An 11,710-nucleotide genomic window follows, 5' to 3' on the forward strand; every position below is an offset into this window, starting at 1 on the left:
GCAGCAGTTTTAACACTGGAACACCACTGAAGAAGTGCAAACCCTGCAGCAACAAGAACTCATCCAGTAGCAAACCAGTGGGTAAAGTACCTGTGTGGAACACACTTGTTCAAGACTTCCTTTCTAACACTCAGGCTTTATGCCCCAACATAACCAAGCAGGCAGCATTCTAGATGAGATGTTTGGAGATGTTCAAGCACTGGAACTCCTAAAAGCTGAGCTTCTATTGCAGTCTGCCTCAACCTGGGGCTTGTCTACATGCCCTATATACCCTGTTGTGGTTGCACAGTTGTGCCCTGTGATTTAAGTGATGCAGCCGCCAACTTGCAGCCATATCGGGCTTTTCCCTGTGAAACCGCCTTTCAACGTGTCGTTTTACTGGCACTTTTTCAGTTACTACAATGTCACCGCGTTGTTTATTTGTCTATCAGTGGTAGCTTCAGTTTACGTTAAGAAAGTGGGTATAGCTCGGGGCAGATCCCAGTGCAAGGTAAGCATGGGAACGCAGGGCAGGGAGCAGGGGATGGACTTTACAAGCCTAGGAACGGCCGCCCTGGCGATGTGAAACTCCAGGGAACAAAAGTAAGGGCAGTTATGATATAGAATGCAGAAATTAAATTAACCGTAGCAGTGCATCTGCAACGCTACAGACTTTTAAAGTTGTGCAGAGTTGCTGTGGGGGGGGGGGGGAGGTTTTGGGTGTTTTCTGGTCCCTCCATATTTCCTCTTCATTCTCACCATCTTACAATGGCACTGCCATTTTCCCTGTCCGGATACGCCGCCCTGAGATCTTAATGATATAGGGTGGGATACAAATGTTTTAAATAAATAAATAGCCCGTGCTCCCTCCTGCCCTGTAACTCTATCAGTTCCGCCTCACAGCAGCGATGCTGTGGTGTTTGAGGGAATCCGCTAGCAAAGGGTGGCGTCTAGATGTATCCCTGGTGCCCACCAGATGGGAGTTATAGTCCAACATAGCTAAAAGGCAACAAGTTGAGGAAGTCTGTTTTATTGAGGTGAACATGGATAAGAAAAGGCATCTACCCAGGTTATCCATGAAAATCCTGCGAATCTCTTGACATCTTGCTTTTCCGTAAAGGAAAGGCTGTACTTGTGTCCACTTTGCCAAAACAAGCTGCTGCTCTCAGTCTTCTGCCATCAGGCACCTGGCCAGCATTCCACAAGGGATGAATCTGAGTGGAAAGCAGAGAGAGGGGTAACTTTTCTCATGCAGTGAGGCAGCATACAGCAAATGGATGTCAGGTTCCAAACCCACAACTGTGCCACTCTAGTTTTCCTTCTGGCTCTGCTGCAGTATCAACTCTTGTGCCACATGTACAAAGCTCTGAAGCATCACAGTGGCTTGTGCCACATATACTAAGTTTTCCTCTGTTGCTAGGAAGCTATGGTGCAGACCCATAACTAGCTCTGAAGTTATCCCATCATTTCTGTTTGAGAAGGTGCTGTCATTACACACATGCTTTTGATCATCATAACAAAAGGGGTTTTGGAAACTGAACAAGCCTAGCAAGAGATATGCATAATTTTCCTATCCAAATTAGTTTGTGCCTGCTTTTATTTTGTTTGTGGTCCTTCCTGGTTCCTTGCCAGCTTTTCTGGTGCTAAATACTATTTGCTTGAGACCAACTACTTATCAGTGACACAAACATTGTTGGTTGTATATTTCCATTCAAATGATCTTAAGGGTAAAATCACAGACTGGATAATATATTACCCCCTTCCAGACTTCTATTCCTAAGAGGAAGAGGGGATAAAGCTTTTTTTCTCTTAGCATTTTTTTATAAGTGATACTTGGATGATGCCATCACAGAGCAACTAGAAACTTGTTGGTAGTATAGGTGCCCAATGGCATCCTGGAGATGCTTCACTACCACTGCTGCTGAAGGAGGAGGAGGAGGAGGTCAACCAAGTTTAGATGAAGAGGGTCACTGGGGAAGGGCCAGAGGAAGATGTCAGTACAAGGAAGATCAATGACTTTGTGTGTGTGTTTTCATTTCAGGCCTCAAAAACTCAACAGCCAGTCCTTCCTGCAGAGTTTTCTAGTTCCACACAGTTCAGTTTGGATGGCTTTAAAAAGGGGCTGGATAAATTCCTGGAGAAGACTATCAGTGGCTACTAGTCCTGATAGCTATGTGCTACCTTCAGTATCAGAGGCACCAGTCGCTGGGGAACATGGGCTGTTGCACCGTGTCCTGCTTGTGGGTCTCTGATTGACAGCTGGTTGGCCATTGTGTGGACTAGATGGACCCTTGGTCTGATTCAGCATGGCTATTCTTATGTTCTTACTTAGTTCTTCCTGTTGCCTATACAAACTTGTGTTAGGTAAACCAGTTAACTTCTAAATGTCATAATAGTGGTTCTGTTCTTACTGCTCGAGTAAAACATGACTGCTTTGGGGTGGGGTGGGGGAATATGTTTGTTGTATGCACACACATACTCTTTATAAAAAACAACCAGCACATCCCACTTTGATATTTTAGCTTTTTGCCAAGAGAACACAGCCAAGATCTTGTTAGCGTGTACTTGGGGGGGGAAATAGTGGAGCTGAAATACCGCTACCACCAACTTCAGTCTCAGATGGTAAAATGAGGAGGAGGAGCAGGAGGGTAACCAAGGCTTGTTTGTCAGACAGCAAATGGCAGTATTTGAGCCAAAATGCAACAACCTCCTTGAAACAATAGGAACATATACATTGGCAAACAGGCCCTTACATTCCATGCACAGTGGAGATTTAAGATGACAGAGCTCAGAAAACAACCCCTGTGGAGCTCTCACTATGGGGTGAAGATGACAAGCAGGATAATACTCTAAGCAAGTGGGAGGCTGTAAGGGAATTAGATAAGGAGCAGGAGGATGGCAGAAAAGTAAAGGAGGCTAATTATGGAAGCAAGAACAGGAATCAAACGTGAGGCTCAGAATTTATTATTTATTTGTTTGTTTGTTTTGATACTGCCTTACTGAAGCCAACCAAAGGAATTTAGAACATAAAATAATCATATGAAAAGGAGGACAGGCGTCCCGTATCTTTAAAAGTTATATAGAGAAGGGAATTTCAGTAGGTGTCCTTTGTTTGCATGAATCACCTGGTGAAATTCCTTCTTCTTCACAACAGTTAGAGCTGCAGGAGCTATACTAGAGTGACCAGATACAAAAGAGGGCAGGGCTTCTGCAGCTTTAACTGTTGTGAAGAGGGAATTTCACCAGGTGCTGCATGCATACAAAGGACACCTGCTGAAATTCCCTTTTGTATACAACTGTTAAAGATACAGGAGCCCTGTCTTCCTTCCCATATGATCACCCTAGATAAAACCACTAAAAGCAACCTTATAAACCATAGTAACCATTTTTAAAAGGTTAAAAAAGATGTGTTGACCCCCTTCCTGAATCCAGAGAGTGTGAGGACCAGTCGCAGCTCTGAAGAAAGTGTGTTCCAATGTTTGGGATCAACCCAGGAGAACGCCTTTCTCCACGTGCCTAACGAGAAGGCCTCTGAAAGCAGACCTGTCTTCAAAAGGGCCTCTGCAGGCGATCTTAAGAACTGAGCAGTCACTCAGATAGCCAGGCCCTAAGCAGTTTAGAGGTTTAAAGGTAAGAGCCAGCACCTTGAATACAGCCCAAGAAACAACTGGCAATCTGTGCAGACCTATCGGTATTGGGGTGATAGGAAGACAGGAAGCTGCCTTATACTGAGTCAAACCATTGGTCCATCTAGCCCAGTATTATCCGCACTGACTGGCAGCCGCTCTCCAGGGTTTCAGGCAGGACTCTTTCCTTGTCCTAGCTGGAGAAGCTGGGGATTGAACCGGGAGCCTTCTGCATGCCATTTATGTGCTCAGTCACACTGAGCTACAGCCACCTCCCTGATATGATCACGATACTCTGTGCTGATTAGCAACCTAGCTGCTGCATCCTCTCATCTCATCAGCAGAAAGCCCATAATGTCATGATTTTTAGACAACGTAGCTGAGGTCAGTCCTCAGATCCATAGGCATTACTTTGTCTCTCATTGCCTGCGTGCTTTGACACCATAATTTGCAACTGAATGGGTCCAATGCTTGTATTCCAAATTATTGTAGTTGAGGGGATTTAAAACCTCTATTGTGGTGTTAGATTTGTCTTGGCTCTTTCGTACATCCATGTGATGTTGCAGGCTGATGAAAAAGTTATAGGGATCTCTATGGCAGTATGGCGGGAGCAGCTATTTTTTTAGGTGCTTCATGCCAGAAGGGTGACTTGGGCATTTTGCATCTAATCCTATGTCCTGTTGTAGCTGACAGCATTATCAAGGAGCAATTTTCATGTATAAACCATTCATACATGTGTCCAGTCAGAGAAATTATTTGCAGCAGCAGCAGCAGCTGTCCTATGTCTGAATATCCTGGTGTTTGAATTAGCCCCAACCCTCACTTCTACAGTTGGGCAATAACTTTATTAGGACCTACCAAAATGCCACAAAAGATTGTACAAGAGCTTTGTCGAGGCCGCAGATCCAAGTTGGCTTTTGCTATTGCAGATAAAACTATGGGCATGGTTAGACGAGAGTTAATCCCGGGGATCATCGCTGTGTGTCCACATGACGCACAGGGGATCCTGGGGGCAGGGAGGGATGATCCCTCCATTTCCCCAGGATATGGCCCTACAGTTTAATGCCAGTTTTCCCTGCGGTCCGAGGCTTGTCTCAAGACCGCAGGATGTGTGGCCGGGCGCGCAGTTTGTCCTGGCTCCTTGCAAGTAACCATGAGGAGCCAGGACCTGGGCGTGGAGCTCCTCAGGAGCTCCATGCCCATCAGAGGTGGAGTAGGGGGAGTGGGTTTGGGTTGTTTTACACTTACATTTCCGTAGCAGTGCTCCTGCGCTCTTCCTCAATTAAAAAACAAAAAATGGTGAGAACGACGTCCTCTTCCTTCCTGGACGTTGCATGCCGTGTGTAGACAGAGGGGAGGATCTCATGATCACCATATTGCAAGATCCTCTCCCCTCCATCCCTCTACACCAGGTACGTCTAGCCATGCACTATGTCTAATACAAGAAATATAATCAGGAGCTTCTATTCCAATATGATATTCAGTGGCCTTGAGACAGCCATTTCTGCATCCCTTCATCTACCCAGCAACTCAGTTATTAATGGGTATACTTATTTGTTATAAGATTGACCCAACTGCCACCCCCACTGCCCCCGTAAGGATAATTTCTCTAAGAGTAGTATAAATTTGGCCAGCTTTAGCAGCAAGTGCTCTTTAGACTTCACTACTAATATGATGGTATCACGTCAATCCATGGAATAGGGTATATTTAATTAGATGAAAACAACCTTTTAGAGAATGGCATGTGTGTTATTTTCTCATTTATCTTTATTTTATTTTATAAAGTCATGCCCACATATTGTACTCCTTTCTTTTGGAAGCGCACATAGAACCAAATGTGCCTATAGAAGGTTTCAAATGTGCCTATAGAAGTTTTTCCTAACCTGATTTTGAAATGCTTTCTTTGTAATATGAAATGTTTCAAAGCCACTTTGTCGCTTAAATTTTTTTTAATGATGTGTGCCTTGTCACCTCTGCTTAGATGTGAAGGCCTTTAATGCCTGAGCTCTATTTTATTACGCTGTGGGAATCTAAGGTGAGTGCTTCCCACTCTTCCAAAATAAAGAAGCTAAATTTAGCACATGGCAGAGATAGTAACTATGGAAGTAGAAATGGAAGAGAGGAACTACAAAGAAATCTAAAGGTTTCATTTTCTGAAACCACAGGAAATACAATTTAGCTCCAAACACTCCAAAATCCGTTGTTCCAAGTACATTAATTAATTAATTAATTACCATATTAGAAGTACTGTTGTAATATGTTTATTTGAAGTTCTAATTACAGTTCTGTGGTGTGTTTCTGCTTCTGCCTTAGAGGAATGGGCTTGGTCTTCTGACTTCAGTTGGACTATTTGGATCGATCAGATATAAGAACATTTTCAAGGGTCCTTCTCCATGAGCCCCTGCCAAAGGAAGTGAGGCAGGTGGCTACTAGGAGGAGGGTCTTTTCTGCTGTGGCATCCCAGCTCTGGAATGAGCTCCCTAGAGAGGTTTGCCTCGCACCGACGTTATGCTCCTTTCGATGCCATGTGAAGACCTTTTTGCTTCCCCAGTATTTTAACATTTTATCATCTTAATCTTTTAACTTTGCTGTTTTAAAATTGTATTTTAAATCTCTGCATTGCTGCTTGGTTTTATGCTGGTTGTACTTTTATATTGTGTTTTTATATTGTGGTTTAAATTTTATACTTTAAATTGTACTTTAATTTTCGTGAACCACCCAGAGAGCTTCAACTATTGGGCAGTATAGAAATCAAATGAAATAAATAAATAGAATGAAAAAATATTAGAGCTGGAAAAGACCTCACTGTTGACTTGTCTGACTGCTCACAATACTATGGCACTTTGGACTCAAATACCCATTATATATTTCAAACTATACTTACAGCTGTGTGAATTCAATAATCCCAATACAAGTGCGGAAAAGTACAGAATTTGATTTTGGGCACTGAACCCACCATTTAATTTTTAAAAACAAGTTTCTAGCCCAGGTCAAGTCAACATAACGTCTAGTGTAATCTCAGGGTGCTTTCAGAAGAAGGGCTCTTGGTGCTAACACTGAAATGGCGTTGTGCATCTATTCCACCGTTTTTCCCCACCTTTTTTTTTCCGGGTAAGAAAAAGACAGAAGATGTGGTGGAAAACATAGTAGTGATACAAAGAGAAGAACATTATCTGGGCCTCGTCTTGAAGCACCCTTTGAAGCCCAGTAGGCTTTCCAGTGCTCAGCAAGTGGCCCTTCAATGGCTTATATAGCTCAATGCCCCTCCCCATAGTTCCCAGAAAGGAAATAAATTATGAAAAATACGCAATAAGCATAATTTATACAGACCACAGAAGAATATGGGTGACACTGGCATATATCTATATCTATATATGCACAGGCTGGTTAGTTTAATGTCTGCTCCAGGTAAATTAGTTGAAAGCAATATTAAATACTAATCTAGTAAGCATATAGAAAGACAAGCCCTGGTGAAAAAGTATTAACACAGCTTCCGCAAAGGTAAGTCCTGTCTCACTTTGGGAGTGTCAATAAACATTTAGACAGAGGGGATCTAGAAGGACGTTGTCTACTTGGACTTCCAAAAGCTTTTGACAAAATCACTCACCAAAGAGTCCTGAGCAAACTTAGCAGTCATGGAATAAGAAGAGAGGTCCTCTTATGGAACATTAGCAAGTCAAAGAACAGAAAATAGGAATAAATGGCAAATTCTCCCAATGGAGAGATCTGTTCTTTTCAACTTGTTCATAAATGATCTGGAATTAGGAGTGAGCAGTTTGGCTGTATTTGGCCATATTTACTGATGACACCAAATTATTTGGGGTGGTTGAAATGAAAAGGGATTGTGAGGAGCCCCAAAAGTAACTGGTTAAAGCAGAGAGTGAGAATAAATGGTAAATTCTCTCAGAGATCTTGGGGTTGTGGTGGACAGCTCAATGAAAATGTCAACCCAGTGGGCAGCTCCAGTGAAAAAGGCAAATTCCATGTTAGGCCCAATTAGGAAAGGAAATGAGAGTAAAACTGCCAATATACTGCCATTATAAAAATCTCTGGTGCAACCACACTTAAAATGCTGTGTACAGTTCTGGTCACCACATCTAAAAAAGGATATTGTAGAGTCAGAAAATGTGCAGAAAGGGTCAATTATATTATCAAGGGGCTGAAGCAACTCTCCCCTGAGGAAAGGTTATAACATCTGGGATTGTTTAACTTAGAAAAAAGGTGAGTAAGGGGAGGAATGCTAGAGGTGTGCAAAATTAATATGGTGTAGAGAAAGTGGATAGGGGGACATCCCCTCCCCTCATAATACTAGAATCTGGGGATTTCTCATCAAGCTGAATGGTGAGAAATTCAGAACAGATAAAAGGAGAGATGTCTTCGCACAGTGCATAGTTAAACTATGGAATTTGTTACCACAAGATGTAATAACAGCCACCAATTTGGATGGTGTTAAAAGCAGAATTGGACAAATTCATAGAGGATAAGGCTATCAGTGGTGATCAGTCCTGATGGCTATATGCTAACTCCAATATCAGAGGCAGTATGCCCATGTACACCAGTTGTTGGGGAACATGGGTGAGAGAGTGATGTTGTACCCATCTGGCTAGTGGGTTTTCCATGGCCAACTGGTTGACCACTGCATGAACAGAATGCGGAACTAGATGGACCTTGCTCTGATCCAGCATGGCTCTTCTTATGTTCCTAAACCAAAAAATCATGAGACCTATAGGAAATAGAATAGTTACTAGGAAAGTGAATATAGCTCTACACCATGTTAATTCAGGAAGTGTACAAACATACTTTAAAAAAAGGAATTGCTACATTTTTTCCCTCCCACTGTGCTGAGTCTGGCTTCCTTCTATCTTTGCTTTTTTTTATTAACATACCTGCCAGCCTTTTGAATGTTAACAGGGCAGCCTTCACCAACCTGGTGTCCTCCAAGTATTTTGGACTTCAACTCCAAAAATCCCCAGCCAATATTATCAGTGGTTAAGAATGCTGGGAGTTGTAGTCCAAACCATCTGGAGGGCACTAGGTTGGGGAAGGCTGTAATAGAGTACCTCCTTATTTTTGCCCCTCCCCCTATGCTTCAGGCAGGTTGTCTGCCTCTAAAAATAAAATAAAGCACCAGATGTATTTCTATTCAAATTAACATTCATTCTGTACCTTTAAAAAAATAGAAACCTGCAATAAATATGTACAACATCTGGAGATTTGGTAGGAGAGATCATGATGTTACAGATACCTACCAATCAGTGCTGTGTGCAGGTGGCTTGCTACAAAACCTGAAGAATACATTTGTCATAAGCTGGATCCCACTGAGTACATTGTCAACAACATGGTGAGTGTGCTACCAGAGCGCGATAACTTTTTTTTTAAAGTCTGTATGCACTCTCATATAAAAATTAAAAAAACCAAAAGTTCAAAATGGGTCAGCAAAGGATAATGTAATCACAAAGGAGATTTAAAAATATGTTATAAGAGGGTTAACTGTATGATGGGGAGTTTGAACTATAAACAAAAAGAAAGAATGGCTCAATGCTAACTTCACATAAAAAAGAAAAAGTTAAAACCATAAAATCCGCAAAATTAACATAAAGGAAAGAAGAGAAAAGAGGTGCAGTTGATTATAACAAAATTCCACGGAGAATATTTGTAACAACTGAATGGATTTAAATCACAACTTAGAATCAAATACTGAAATAACTGAATTGAATCCCAGCAGTGCTGGCAGTTATTTTGGGTATTCATTGAAGATAGGCATGATGCTGGACAACTGGAAAGAAAGGTTAGCATAATTCCTATGTTCTGAAATGGGGAAAATATAATACAGTAAATTATAGACCTTTAAAATAGAAATACATTTGGCAGACTTTAACTATAGTACTTAACCATTTGTTAGAATATAAACTAGTTTCCCTGTATGCATATAGGCATTAATAATGGGGGGAAATGGATTTACTTTAAAAATTGATACCTTAAACAAACAGGCTGAAATCAATAAAATAAAATGCAACAAGTGTGTGTGTGTGAGAGAGAGAGAGAGAGAGAGACGGAGGGAGGGAGGGAGGGAATAACAAGATAGAGGATAACCACCTTGATTTCACATTGCTTTGAAGGGCCTTGGAAGTTATAACTGATCAGAAACTGAACATGTAATACTGTAAAGGTGACTAATCACATTTTAGAATGCACCAGGAGAAATATTATATGTATGACAAGGAGAACTTCCAAGTCAGATAGTAGGTCACAAACAAAGCAATAAATGAATATGGTGGTAGATACTGTAGGTTGTAATCAATGTTAATCTAACTTAAGTCCCATGCACTTTAATGGGTCTACTCTAAGTGGAATAACATTGGATGCAATCTTGTACAGTATATATAACCTTAGGGCAAAAGATTGGATCACATTACATTAGTGATCCCTTTCAACTTTCTGTTGTCCTAATTCTGAAATTACTGTCCTTATTCTAGTCTTGCCAAAGACAGCTTTTACAGTCCTACCAATAAGGTCTTTGCACACCCTCTAGAGAAGTTCTTCGGCTTTTTGGAACTAAAAAGAAGGGATTGTCTATTGGGGAGGGGGTGAATGAACAGAAGAGAAATAAGGTTCTACGAGAATGTACACAGTGTCAATTGATGCTTTTATGAACCAGTTTTCCCCATGGGGAGTCTTCAGACCAAGAATCCTAATTCTAGTTTAGCCTATATCTCCCAGATGGGGTTTATTAAAGATGTTTGCTTTGTGGAGATGAACCATATGACATTCTCTAAGCTGCTTAGCTTTCTGTTGGGCCATCGTTCTACCTGTGTAGCTGCTTTCTGACAGGAAGTTCTGTTGCCCTGGAGCTGGGTCTCCATGGTAACACTTGCATTTCAGACACTCAATGGAAAATGCAGGCATGGAGAGACTCATGCTGGAATACTGATTCAGCCCAAGTGTCTGTAACACAGACTGAATTTTAATACCACTCAGCTACCCTGTGGGCTAAAAATACCCACCAGTTCTCTCCCTGAACTTTAGTAAGCATCTTAAAGTGACTCTGCTTCTCCTGTAGCTTTTCCTGAGGCTCCGAATTTCTATGAATCAGCTACAACTAAGCCTGACTAAATATTTAAAGAAACATCCACCTCAACCACTGCAATTAAGAATCTGCAATTGTTCATAAAGAAATCAAAACGGCTCCTATGCCAGAAACAGGTAACGTGTGGTAATATTGTTCTGACAGATGATAGAGACAGAGATTAAAGAGGCCAGGAACAATGCTACAAAGGACTCCCCATTCCTGGGATACATTTTATACACACAAACACCTGTGGGATCTGCAACAAAATGTTGGAGCATGGAGTGCTCCTCTTCATAGTTCCAGTCAGCCAATCATGTTAGGGTGACCATATTTTGGAAACCAAAAAGGAGGACAACATGGCCGCCCCCAAGAGGGGCGTGCCCACCAACATGTCCTGCCCCCAAGGAGGGCGTGACCATCAACATCTCCAGCCCCCAAGGAGGGTGTGACCATCAACATGCCCAGCCCCCAAGGGGGGGTGCCCACCCAAACAAACATGGCCTTGGTGACATGTCTGATTTCACAGCACACAATTAAGACAAACGTGTTCTACATAACATCTTAATGTTAAAATCACTGGAATAAAGAACAAGTGAGACATTCAATGTATCTGAAATTAACTTCACTAATTCCTACTTTTGTAGCTTTTACTGTACTTTGAAGCTTTTCCTATACTCTGTGTGATACAGTCTCCCCTTCCCTCAAATATCTTTTCTGACTCCAAATCCTTCACTGGATGACCATAGTCTAACCTTTCCTAACATTTAACACTCTTTCCCCAATCACCTTTCTCATATCCATACTCACAGATTCAGCATATTGCAACCACTGAACAAATGAAGTGGTTGACAAGTACAGAAAAATCTAGTACAACAAACAAGCAAACAAGCATTCAAAAAGAATATCAAACTCTGTTTGATACCCTGCAAACATTAGCCATGGAACAAAATTGATTAAAGGCTAGCACCTCTTGGCTTGTTTCAACTTCAACCAGACATAGCAGTCAAAAACAACAAAGAAAACACACCTACTCATT

Source organism: Elgaria multicarinata, chromosome 1 (genome assembly GCF_023053635.1).
Source record: "Elgaria multicarinata webbii isolate HBS135686 ecotype San Diego chromosome 1, rElgMul1.1.pri, whole genome shotgun sequence".
Taxonomy (NCBI): Eukaryota; Metazoa; Chordata; class Lepidosauria; order Squamata; family Anguidae; genus Elgaria; species Elgaria multicarinata.